The sequence below is a fragment of the Numenius arquata genome, chromosome 1, assembly GCF_964106895.1.
Source record: "Numenius arquata chromosome 1, bNumArq3.hap1.1, whole genome shotgun sequence".
Taxonomy (NCBI): domain Eukaryota; kingdom Metazoa; phylum Chordata; class Aves; order Charadriiformes; family Scolopacidae; genus Numenius; species Numenius arquata.
This window is the reverse complement of record NC_133576.1, coordinates 68,823,555-68,837,005: the sequence shown is the minus strand read 5'-3', so window position 1 is coordinate 68,837,005 and position 13,451 is coordinate 68,823,555.

The following is a 13,451-nucleotide window of genomic DNA, read 5'->3' as shown; positions in this document are numbered from 1 at the left end:
AAAACTGCTGCCAAAAGCTACCTTGGAAAAGCTCTGCGCTTTACATGTCTTTTATTGCTAGTCATGCTACCTTTGACAGAAGCCATACATAGGAAAAGGCATAGGAAAAACATGTAGCAGCATGATGGCTAACACACTTATCTTATTCCAGACATCATTTCCTCAGAAGACTGGAAAAATGAACCAGTGCAAGAAGTCTGGTATTGCTACTGTCTCAATGGGAGTTTAATGCTGTGTTCCCTGAAACTGTTGGTTAATTGCAAAAATCTTATCAGAATTATTGGCACATAATATTGAAGAGAAACTTTGGAGTTTATAGTTGCCTCCAGTGAACTGCTGCAGAGCATGTAGTCTTTTGCTAAGGAGCAAATACTGCCTGCTAACAACCATGTGGCTGAGGGAGCCATTACAAAGCTATTCCAGAGGTCTTCCATTATTATTAAAAATGAAACATTCATCCACACTAACATATATTTTTGCTACATTCTCAAATTCTTCATTTTGTGACAGGCTGGACAAAGCTCCCAAAACCTTAGGAGAAAGTCCTAGAAACATCTGAATCATTAACATGCAAAGCAGCCAGCCACAGTACGACAATTTGAAGGACCTGTAGTCAGGGTGAAAGATACTTGTTCAAAACTTTCATTCCTCTTTCTGAGAGTCCTCCCTCCTTACTCTCCTATGCTCTTAGGAAACTGGACAGAGGCCCCAAAAGCAGCACCAATTCTGCAGCCTTCGCAAGTTTCAGGTTCAGAAACTGGTTACCTAGCTTTGAGTTGATTTTTTTTTTCTCTTCTTGAAGAAGGAAGAGCTTGTATTAAATTTACTTTTTCCTCCCTACTGTGTTCAATAGAGAACTTTCCTTGGGTATGCCTCGATGCAGACCCGCTTTTGTATTTCAGCCAGCGCAGCCTGGTCTAAGAGCTGTTTGGCCTGGATCCAAAACGGAAGGGCCTTTCCCTGTTCCCTAGATATCCAGCTCCACTGTGCTGGTATCTGGCCCCCAAGGGCTGCAGGCACGGCTACTAGCTCTGACCACCATCAGTCTTCTCCAAGCAGTCTTTTTTGCTCTTCTGTTTCTTCTTCCCAGCTCCCTTTTTTTACCTTATACCACGATCACCTCTCATCCTCATCCATCCGACCGAAGCCATGAGGCAATTTGATCCTCCCTGAAGGTTGCAAGGATCTGGTTGCCTTTTCTCTCACACTGTCCCAGTTTGTCTTGAACTCAGTGAGTTCACTTTGTTGCCCCTCTCCTGAAGAAAAAGCCCCCATCAGCTTGTACCTATACAGCTCTTCTTCCTAACACAGCTTTTCAGCTAGCAGTCTTAAAAGCCACAGATTAAATGGTTCTCTCTTTAAAAGATATGGGCAAATCTGAGTTTGGTGCAAGTAGTCACAACACCATTAATTCTAATAGATTTATACCAGGGACAAAATTAGTCTAAATTGTCTGTTTTCCATTTAAAATAACTATCCAGAATAGAAGATGTGCACTCTGTGCAGCCACACAGTTCATTCGTCCTCATTGTCTGTGTCTGTTGTGTCAGGTTGTTCTTTTTAAAGATTTCAGTAATAAAAAATGTTTCCATTTCTACTAATTCACAAATGTTTGCAAGTTTGAACAATTCAGCATACTTTTGACAGATTTTTGAGGATTAGCTTTTGCATACTGCATACTCATTTTAGGACTGCTCACGTATACTTGTTAAGTTATAGTCAAATTTGCTGCTAGAAATAAATCTCTTCAAATATACATTATTTTGAAAACCAATAATGTAGAGAATAATAATTTATAGTGAGTATTTAAAGTTTTGCTCCGGTTTTCTGTCAAAGGGTAAGAGTGAACATGCATGGAGTTTAGAGTAGAATTGACAAATTTAGACTAAGAAGTGAAAGCACAGCTTCCTTATATTTCTAACATCCAGTGTGGCAGATCCTGTAATATAAATGCCTCATTTCCTGAGATTTCTTTTCCAACATTTCCTTCACTTGAAAAATGAAGATGATTTTTAACAATCAATTTAGTGATCAGGTGAGTTATATGCATGTAGAATTTAAAAAATGAAATCCTTGCTCAATTTATACGATGCCTCACTTCAAGGTTCTCAAGCTACCTGCGTGTCTCAAGGACAGCAAGATATAGCATGGCTTTTGCCAAGAAAGGGAGTCTTCTGTGTCATGGTTGAATAACCCCAGTCAAAAAAGTTTCCAATAAGTCTGCTTTTAACCTGTGCCTGCTCTGTAGGTCAAATGAGGACTCTGCTTTTCAGGCTCTGAACTTAACCCCACCCACCCACCGCAGTGGATGAGGTTTTGTAGAAAAATTTACTAGAGTTTTGTTCCTAGTGACAAGCTCTACACAGGGCTGAGTCAACTCCCGGCTCCACCCAATCCTCCACTTCATCTGATTTCCTATTTAGTTCCTTTGGGATTTTCTAGCATGGGGACCACCTCTGGCTGTGGGCGAGTGTAACATCGCACAAAGGGTCTTTAATCTTCCTCAGTACCTCTAGTTTGTATTTCAGTACCACATTGCACCAACCTGAGATATTAATATAAAAACATAGTTGCTGCTAGAGCACGTGGGTGCTCCTGCGCATACATGGCACTCATCTGTCACATCTGTGCTGCCCCTTCCTCCCCCAGCCTCATGCCCCTGTTCCTTTCATGTAGGTCACCTGCCCCAAAGCAGAGATGGCAGAGCAGTGCATGTGAGCTGAGCTTCAGTCAGAAGCCTGGTCATGTAACTCAGACCCCTGCCCAGCAGCTACCTTTGTCTTGATGTGGCTGGGGAGCCCTTGGTGCTTTTTTCTGCTCACCAGCCTCAGCAGAGGAGCGGTGACAAGCGCTGGGGACAACGTGGGTAGCTACATCTGGCTGCAACGTGAGCTGGTACTTAAGCCCTATGAAACAGTTTTCATCTGTGTTTGTACCACATCTAGTCTGGAGGCAGCATGTGGAGCAGCAGAGCTTCAGAGCTTCAGGCAGCTACAGCAAATCAGTTTCCAGTGCACACAAACCAGTTGTTTGTCACCTGTAAACATAAGGAGAAAACAGACAGGAGAGACAGAAGCCAGCTGAGCACCCAGCAGAAGTCCAGAGAGAATCATAACTCACACAGTGGTCCAGACAAATCACCACAAAGACTTTAGGCAAAAAGGTTCTCCTTTTTTTCCCCTTTTGCACCTCTTGTGTGCCCATGGGCCACTGGCTTCCAAGTAGAGAAATGCCAGCAGGAGACATGTACATATGAGTCTAATCTACTGACAAGAGTGGACAGAGCTAACGATTCCTCTGATACATAACCCAGGATCTGCTTAAATAATGCAGGAATCTAGCCGGTTTTGTGCAAGATGTTGGCTATGATGTGGAGGCATACAAAGGAGAATGAAACATTTAAAATTCAAGGTTGTCTATGTAAGAGACAGTGTAGCATGAATGGCCTCACTTTGGAGCAGATTCCCATAATGAGGTTTGGGAGGAAAAGCTGTCAGACAGCTAATAACTACTTATAACTTTGTGTTGATTTGAATTCCTTTAGATTGGTATAAACAGCAGAATATTGACCACATTAGTTTTAACATAGGTCTGGAAGGACATTATTAGAATTCTCCCTTCCTTCAAATATTTTATGTTCACACCTGAGACACTAGAAGAAAAAAGTGCCATTCAAGGAACAAACTGTTGCACTTAGGAAGCCCTCAGGCTCTCATATTCTTGCAGGGCATGGCTAGGGCAAAGAAACCAGTGTTTGTCTCTTCTTCTACTGTGCCTGTAACTCCTCCAGCCCAAGGTCCGGAGGCTGTGCTGCAGCACACCTCCGCTTCTGTCAAACACCTCTACCAAAGTCAGCGGATGCTGACACAAGCTATTTTGTTATCATTAAAGTCCATATAGCTTTGCCAGCTTGGCAATAGTCTGTGATTTAGAACGATAAGTAGGCCAGAGTGCCTTGATATTTACAGCCTCAGCACAGTAGCTATTTTCGTTTAATTACAAAATCACTATGGCTACATTAAATGCCAGATGCTTATTGTTACCTTCCAGTTCCAGTTCACTTCAGATAACGCCTTGACTAGCACACCTTGACTGAAGCACCTTTTTCCTTGTGCCCTTTCTTTTCCCATCTTAAGTATTTCCTTGCAGTGGTTGTCTGTTCACAATCCAGCCCAACGCAAAATGAATAAATCGGAATAGAGGCACAACGGTCTTCGATATAAAGGAGCATTAGTTATATCCAAGTGGCTTTCCAAACAGAAAAGGTCACTTCCCTTCTCTCGGTGGCCATCATCTGCTGGGAGGCAGGTGCTCACTTCAGTTCATTCAGAGTTTTGTAATACAGAGTTGTATTTTTTTAAACTTTGGAGTGTTGGTGATAGCGAGCATGACACCTGCGTGCAGGGCTGGAAAGCAGGAGGGGAGGCCAGCTGCTGTGTTATTCTTGCCCTTCGGTGCTCCTTGGCTGGTAGATATTAAGGGTTGTAAACACATGGATGGTTTCTGAAAAAGCACACCAACCCCACTCCCAAAGCAACCAACCAAAAAAAAAAAGCCACAAGTATCTTCTCCAAGTCAGTGCAAGCTAATTATAGCAACTCCGTGCCAAACTGTCATAAGCCCTACAGTGAGCAGGCACAACTTCGGGAGAAGAACCTGCAGTGAGCGTTTCTGTCTCACAGCTCTTTCCCTGGCTCACAGTCCATAACTGTATGCTGTTGTGACTGAAACCAGGAAAAAAATCTCTTTCCTGTCTGGTTTTTACATTATGTGAATCTCAGTGGCAACCCAGAACTAACCTCATGGGCCCCTGGGGAGGTCAGGCTGACGAGGTCAGAGAATGATGAGTACTCATGTTTGCTATATTTGTGATTTATTTCCCAAGTAAAATTCACTCATCTCAATAAAGATGCATGGGCTGTTGTTGGGCCTACATAAACTGTTTCATACTCATCAATAAAATGGTTTGGGGGGCATGTTGGGGATGTAGCTTCTCTGGAACTAGTTCAGTATTTAATTTCTGCTAATGCACACTACGAGATTGTGTCTAATTCAATTTGCAAAAACATAAAATGCTATTTAAGGGGAACTCATATATGGTTAGATGAGTGTGTAACCCAGATGCCTCTGTAATTCCTTTCGATGTCATTAATTTGATTTGATGAATTGTTATTTACAGACTCTAGTTCCATCTAAAACAGAATAAACCTCCGAGAAGGAACCTCTCTAAGTGCTTTTAGGAAGTTGTTTCTTTTCTGTGCAGTAGCACTGAAGAATACTGATGTCTCTTCATATCTTGTCTTCAGCCTTTTAACTTCATTAATATCATTACACAGAAATATCACAGTACTGACAAATGAAAAACAAAACAAAACCAAGAATACCCAGAGAGATTACTAAAATTGGCCTTGTTCACTGAGGTATCATTGTAGTCCAATGAGTGTCGGAATCAGTAATAGTGAAGTCAAGAGAATTTAGGTCTCAATGTATGACAAGTGTAACAGAAGTAGTGTGCTGGTATCATTGCTTGGCCTTCTGAGGGCCCATTTTTAATTATTTTGTGTAACTCGCCACACGTGTGTTAATCCAAGCTGCTGCAAGATCAAGCAGACAACAGAACCCAGCCCAACCACTTATGCAGTCAGTCGATTTGATTTATAGAACAAGGGTGCCATTTCTACATTCCCAAACAGCAGGGCTAACCTCAATTTTGAAAACTTTCTTGGATATTTTGCTTTCTGTATTTTATTCCCCTAGAGGCAATGTAGCTTTTACCCTCCCAGCCTGACTGGATCCCATTCAGCTGGATTAAGCTCAAACCTAACTGTTATTAATGAACTTGAACTTGGACAGCAGTTTAGGCACAAAATGGGCTCAGGCAGCAGCAAACTCACCCTCATGTAGAGCAAACAAGACAAATGAGCAGAGAAAAAATGCTGAGGGTGCACTTGGGTTAGTTATAAACACTGATGCATTGAAATTATAGAAATGCTCCTCGGAGATTCTGGGGAAATTTCCTCTCTCATGTTCAGTGGTGTCTATTATCACTGGAAAAGGTGCTGTTAAATTGCATTTGTAGAGTGAAACAGTTGGTCCTGAGGAAATGACACCCACACAGGGCACATTGCGGGGAATTTTTACTTTGGACTAGTTCTAGCTTTCTGAATGCTTGTTAGACGCCATAGCAGTATGACAAGAAAAAAAAAAAAAAAGCATGGTTGGTGGGGATGGCAAGGAAATTTGCTCCAACACCACACTTTAAATCTGAAGTGTTAATGTAGGTGCACCCCTGAGACCCAGTGAGCAAGGTGCTGCCCAGAAATTAAATCTTTACATGGGAAGCTCAGCTGTGTCATTGGAGTTTCCCAGGAATTAAGAGCAGGACAGATGCATTGGTTTGAAGTCAAGATGTAAGTAACAGGCACGAAAAGCAGCCAAAGAATGTGCAAGAGAACACAAGATGGTAACAAAACAAGTCTTAGCTCAAAAGGGGATAGGTTACTCAGAAATAATTAAAAATATGTGGGGAAAAGCTAAATGCAAAGGAAGTATTTTCCTGAACATTTAAGTTTATTTTTTTTTTCTCAAAAAGGGCTGCTGTTTTAGAAAAATCCCCCAAAAAGAAATTAAATGGGAAAGGCTCCACCTACCTTTAATAAACATACAGCACCTCATCCTTACATAGGATATCCGAGTGCAGAATTTGTGAACATAGATTATGCTGTACAGTTTTTGTCTGGTTTGCCCCTCATTAAGTGGTAAACACTGGGGAAAGAAATGAGCCTTATCTGGCTTGCTACCCGCCTAACCATTATCAGCTGGCATCAGGTAAAGAAATGAGCCTGAAAGAGTGAAGGATAGATGCAGATGCTGGAATCCAGTGAGGTCAAAGGAGTCACACGGATGAAAGGAATGAGAAATTTTCTTAATGCTTGTTTTCAAATGAGCAGCTCTAGCTGGAGAACAAGCACTGAAGCATGCTCTGCCTAGGGACTTGTGTCTCCTGGCTGGATTCTCAGGTGTCTAATAAAGTAGAAGCAGTGATCTGAGGTTTTTTTCTCTCAGGTGGGTTATTCAGAATGTCTCTTTATCATGTGCAATTGCTTGTGATTGACAAGTTGAGCTAGGGGCCTCCCCTTGATGGGTGTGTTTTTAATGATCTCTCCCTCTCCTTGGCAGCCTATTCCCATAAAACTGCTTGGGTCTTAGTATCATCGTGGTTTTGATCTTGGTATCAAATTTGATTGAAAATAGCTAAGTGGTTCAAGAATTAGGTGGGGGGGTGGTGGTAAGGAACATGAGGATACCCAGGACAAAACACTGCAATACACCAAGATTGCAGAAGCCTTGTGTCCTTTAGAAACCAGGCTGAAAGAAAATAGATAGGAACAAGTTCTGAAAGAACATTATTTCTAGATTCTTGGCATTTTTCTTTTTCATTTCAGTTCAGTTACTAAAGGTTGAATGAAAAATTGAATACCACCTAAAAAAAGTGCAGCTGATGCATGTGATCAAAATTGAGTGTTTTACATCAAGTTGTTTGTTCTGAAGTTTGATAAAGAAGCTAGTTTAATGGCCTTCCCTTTTGGGATCTGCACAGAAATGTGAAGATGCATCCTTTAAGGATATGTTTTGACTAAAAGGAGAAGGAAGCTGCCATCACGGTACTGGGAACTGAAGAAGAAAATACCTGCTTGACCAAGCTGCCCTTTTAATCCCTAGTAGTGTGAGACAAGCGCACTGAATCAAAGCCCGAGCTCCAGATGCCATGTACAGTTGGAGATGGCTTCCTGCCAACAAGTTTCCAAAGCAAACAAGGAAGAGCAAATTTGTGTAGCACGAAGTGCAGCCACACAGGGAGGCAGTGAACAGGGTGGTTCCCTTCAGCGTGGAAGGGAATGTTAAGTGCTATAATACAATGTCATTTTAGCCAGCACAGGGTCTGAAAGAAAGAATGTGATTTTCGACTCTGACCTTAAGCTCTCTGAGCTTAATCAAGTCAGTAGTTCAATAGCGTTTCAGCTGGGTGATATAATACTGTGTTTGTACCTTCCTTTAAGGATGTCTCCATGACTTAGAGCTGTTTCCAATATTGATAACCAAGCTAGTACTGAAGTAGATAAGAAGTAAAATCTAGATCAAACTAGCTGAAGCCAAACAGACTCAAATGCATTTGGCAATAAAGTACCAATGGCAAGATCTGCAGATTCATGCAGATGGCCATGTCAAGTGATGAAAGAAGATAATTTTTAATGTCTAGGTAGGTGTATGGAGATTGTGTGTAGAAAAACTCTGGAAATAGGGTGAGTAGAAATACCCATTGCTGTAAGATGCTTTCTGTGGCTACTATAGTGAAGGAATAATGGTGTTGAAAATAAACATCATCTAAGAGAAGATTTTCTGTCATTCAGCCTGCTTGCCATATGCGCTTATCAGCTTCAGGAGTTGTCTTTTATGAACCCTAAAAACGATTCTTGCCTTGTCACCTTCTTTGGTGACAGGAGAGCCAACTGCCCTCTTACTCTGGCTGCCACAGAAGCACCTGGCTCTGGTTCATGGCTTGGAAACCGCAGTCCGTGTTGTTTACGGATTTACTGCTGAGGGGTCTGGTTACAAAGGAAAATAAATGAATATATCAGCTCTACAGCAGCCCATCTGGGAAATTTATATGGGATTGCACCTTCACAAGAATGACTGTGGAGGATCGCAGATTGGAAATGATGGCTTCAGTTTGTTAGAGCAGTGGCCTGGGTAGCTGGGAAACTTCGTATGGGATAAGAATTTGATATCTGAGACTGTGATTCATTCAGAGACCATAGCTCCATTCTGTACCCTCCTCCGCCTGGTTATCCATTGAGCTAAAAAAATAAACCAGAGAAACTTAATGAGAAACAAATGCTGCTGAGTTGATTTGCAGGGGAAGCCAAAATTCTAGAAAATGCTTCATTAGTGTTTCAGTAGCCTTTTTTTAATGATAGATAAAAACTGAGTTCTCTGCTAGTCCAGAAGTTTGGGAACATCGTCACAGGACTGAGCTGTGTCCCACATGCAGACATGAACGAGGAAACATGCAATTGAAGGCAACAGCATGGTCTCTGAGATCAGGGTGAGACCTTTCCAGTGGCAAGTGCAAGCATCTTTGAACATATAGTGGAAAGGATGCATGTTAGTTATCGCACGTTGCAGCACTTCTGCAAATTGGCTCTCTGATAATTGTTTACTGTGACTGCATGGCAAAAGGGGGAATCCAGAAAGGCGCCACAGGCGGTGTGGTCTGTTTCCCTCTGTTGGGTACCTGTGCTCCCTACAGAAGGGTGCAGGATGAATCTTGGGGATGAAAACAACTACCACATTAAATTAGGTGCCTCATTTAAGCTAGGCAATAAGGGGCACCTTCCCTGGGGTTTTGGCAGCTCTCTTGAATCTCCACAAGGATTCAAGCGCCAGCCACTGAATTAATAGTCAATGCCATTTGGCTGAGACATCGAGGGGGATTACTGAGCTGCCCAACATGGATCTGGAGAAAAGGGTCAGAGCGTTTTAAATTGTGTTGAACCCCAGCTTTCAGTTCACAATCTTTTCCTTACTTTACAAGGTACCAAAACAGCAAACACGTTCCAAGTTAATGTTTTATTTTTTTCTTTTTTTTTTTTTTTAGCTAGACTTACCATATAGATTCTAATCATGCACACAGTAAAAACAACACACACTAATGCTTCCTGCTTCGTATTCATATATACATTTATTCCCAGTACATATAAATATATATCTAAGTCTTCAGCACTGTTTGAGAAAGCAATTATTTCTGAACCCAAAACTTAGTGCATCAATTTGCCATTCTACCTGTGTGAGCATTGTTTCTTTCTTTCGTTAAAAATCAAAGAATAACACACCATTATCTTTAAACTACAGATGTCGCTCATGGTTTTATTCCCACTCTTCTCCTAATGCTGCATAGTACATAAAGTTTTAACTTGTGCACATTGGTGCCACCTGATCTCCAAAGCGTCTGTATGGCTCATTTCTATAGCTCTGTCTGCTTAGAGATTGCTTTTTTATGGTGCAACATTTTAGAGTGGGTTTTATTGCAATTCAGGATGCACACATTTTAGACAAGATATATTTATAATATATTTTATCTATACGTGTGTGCATGTGTGTGTATTTAAAAGAGAGCCATCAGTTTCCAAGAGTGGAAATATAACCCGAGTATTGCAAGTATGGATTCAGTGTATTTCTTCCAACACAATTATCTGAAGATGCAGAGACCTGTTACAGTAAAAAAGCAGCCACATAACATTTTAGAAGCCTAGTAGGTTAAAGTATATTTCTGATTAATTTGTCACTTAAACAGCCCTGACTCTTCAGTGTGAATTGGGGATTTAATAGCAGTTCCCAGCTGAAATGAATGGTGTTTGCTTGGCTGAGCATCTCAGTCAGCTTTGAAAATTTTAAACATGGATGTATCCCTGATGGCCTTTTGGGATCTCCAAGGAACAAACCCAACTGTCCTTGCAAGGCATCCCTGCTCAGGGGAAAGCAGACAGGTGATGGCACCTGGTGATCAGAGATGCCAAAGTCATCAGGGAGCTCTACAGATACCACTTTGGGAGCTCATTCACAGATACAGCCTGGAGCAGATTGCAAGTTAGTGCCATCTGTGTAATCTCAGAGACGTAAGCAAAGCTGAAGCCAGCTAGATGAGAACATCTAGCTTCTCTAATACATCACAGCCTTAACCACAATATGCAAGTCTGTCCTTGCCAGATTGTCAACCTCAAGTGACAGCTGTCCAAGCAAAACCTTGCAGCACTGCCTGACGTGCTGCAAAGAATCCCATACTTCTTCATCCACCTTCATCAACCAACAATGGGGCAGGAGCCCAAATCCCAGGTTTATTAAAAAAACAAAATCATGGCAGATCCAGAACCTCAACATCCAGACACAGACTATTAGCAGAACGGAGGGAGAGGAGAGAAAAACGCCATCATCCTCCCCACCTCCATGTCCAGCTGCTCTGGACAGGAGTCCTTGCTCAGCTATCACACATCATTCAGCAGCAGCAGACTGCGTTGAACTGAAGCCTTCCTTACTATCCCTGTTCAGCACTGCCGCAGCATTGCCCCTAGGAGGAAGTGGTCCTGCTGGCTAAGCTATCTCAGAATAAGCACTGGTGGCCTTGTCTTGGTCTTCTCAGATAGGTCACACAAAACCTAAACTGAGCAGTCTTTCTCCAAAACCAGGAAGACATTTTCTACAGCGATCACCAGAATGATCTCTCTTCCAGAACAGCTAGCACATTAATATCTTGGTCTTGTATAAGACTGTTCACTATTCGTTATGAAAGATTTTTGCTAACAACCATGATCACCCATGTTTTACTGACAGAGGTATTGAGTCAGAGAGAAGTTAGGACTTGACCTACGTCTTGCATACTGATAAGGACAAGTAGAGAACCCAGACCCCTCCCTTCAAGACCCAGGCTTGTGCTTCACACACCGAAGATCACACTGACTTCATGAAGCTATAGTCCATGCTGGGCACTGAAGAGCTGATTATACTGGAAAACACCTGCATTTTTCAGATTTTTCAAAGTTCTGCTCCCTGAAAAAAAGTAACAGCACATGATCTCCACGTTGGCCTCCTGAAACCGCTCTGTAGGGTAAGCGCTGTAGCTGATAATACATGTGTTTTGCTCTCATGACCTGCTGTATTTCTTCAGTCTCTTCTTTGCATTCTGGGTGGTGAAGGAGCTGAGACAAGGAACTTTACACAGCCCAGAAATGTGTAAAAATATCTCTTCAAGCCTGTAGTGTGAGCATCTGGGCTAGTTAGAAATGTGATGGCGTGCCTGACAGCAAGTGTATACTGTAAAGTGCCACACAGAGAAGAGCAGCCAAGATTACCCCAAGTGATGGCTCTTAGACATAGCACAGCACCACACAAAACCGTAACTCGCCTCATGCTGGCTGTGTAGTGCCTAAGGATCTCTGTGCTGAACTGCACTGTGCAACATAAGCCTGTGCAGAGCTGCCAGCTGCCCCTGGTGTGCCCTGGGTGCTGGTCCACACACTTTCCTGCAGCTGAGTATCATCATGCATCACGGCCAAACTGTATGGCTTGTTCTGGGAGTGCAGGCGTAAGTCCCAGCACTGCTTACGCTTGGGTCATTGGCTCTGTGGTGAGAACAAAGGCAGCTCTTGGAGCATGCCTAGTCTTTCAGAGGAGGAGAGGAAATTCACCCTGCAGTTCACTGGGAAAAAGCATCTCAGCTGATGCAGGAAAGAGGGATGCAACTCCTTAAGCCTTAGTAATTCCCTGGGCAAAGGCAGCACCAGTGACAGTGCCATAAACAGTGCAAGAAGGCTGTAGGGATTGCTCAGTAAACTTGGATTATTTCTGCACTCACCCTCACTTTCAAATCACTGGTGTCCCTTGGGCTCTGAGGTCCCCTAACATTTACAAAAATTTGGTTGTAAAGCACCAAATCCTTTTTTTCCTTCAAATTGTTATGAGATGCAACCTTTTACAAATAAGTAGCTCTTTCACAGAAAGGTTTAAATGGAGAAGTGTGTTTTACACTCATTTTCATCAGCACATGCCTGCCAGGACTATTGAATAAAAACCTCAATGTTTTCTCAAGTTCTCTGATAAAACTCGATGCTGAGAAAATCAGACCATATTTCTTCTTTGTTTACAATGATGGCACTGACTTTTCATGGAGGAGCAGAGAGTTAATTTGAGGAGAACTTTGCTTTTATGGGACAATAGGTCAGGATGTCAGACAACACTCTTCCTCTGCAGCCCCATGACAACAACTGGGTCGGAGGAGATAGTTCTGCCCGCCAGCTCCCAAATGGTTAGATGACAAGTGTGAATCCTTTTCAGCCTTTGAGTGACTTGGAAGAGAAATTTCAGGCTTTTCATTCTGCCCATGCTGAATGCAAAGGGTTGCACAGCAAGCAGTATCCTTCTGGAGAAGAAGCTGCAGAAGCAAATGGGCACCATGACTAGGATGACCCAGGGTGGCTTTAAATGTCCTGTACCCTGGGACGTGCTGTCTGTGCACACTGCTGGCTGTTATCTGTACACCAAGACAGGGGTTTCCCGTTCCGCTGGGGAAGTGCCTGAGACACTCACTGGGCATGTGGAGTTGTGGGGTGCTGCCAGGGTTGCTGGCATATTCAAAGTTCTTCAGCTTGCACTGAAATGCTGGCAGCAACCACAGCCTTCACTCCCGGGAGCTTGGCCAGCTCTGTTTGTTTAAGCCTGGTTTGGGCTGAACTTTGGACCCCTGCTAGCCTGACAGCATTTCTCAAGACAGGGAAGTCTTGACATGGACATGGACCTGTTGGAACAGGTCTAGAGGAGGGCCACAAAAATGATCAGAAGGATGGAGCACTTCTCCTGTGAGGACATGCTGAGAGAGTTGAGATTGTTCAGCCTGGAGA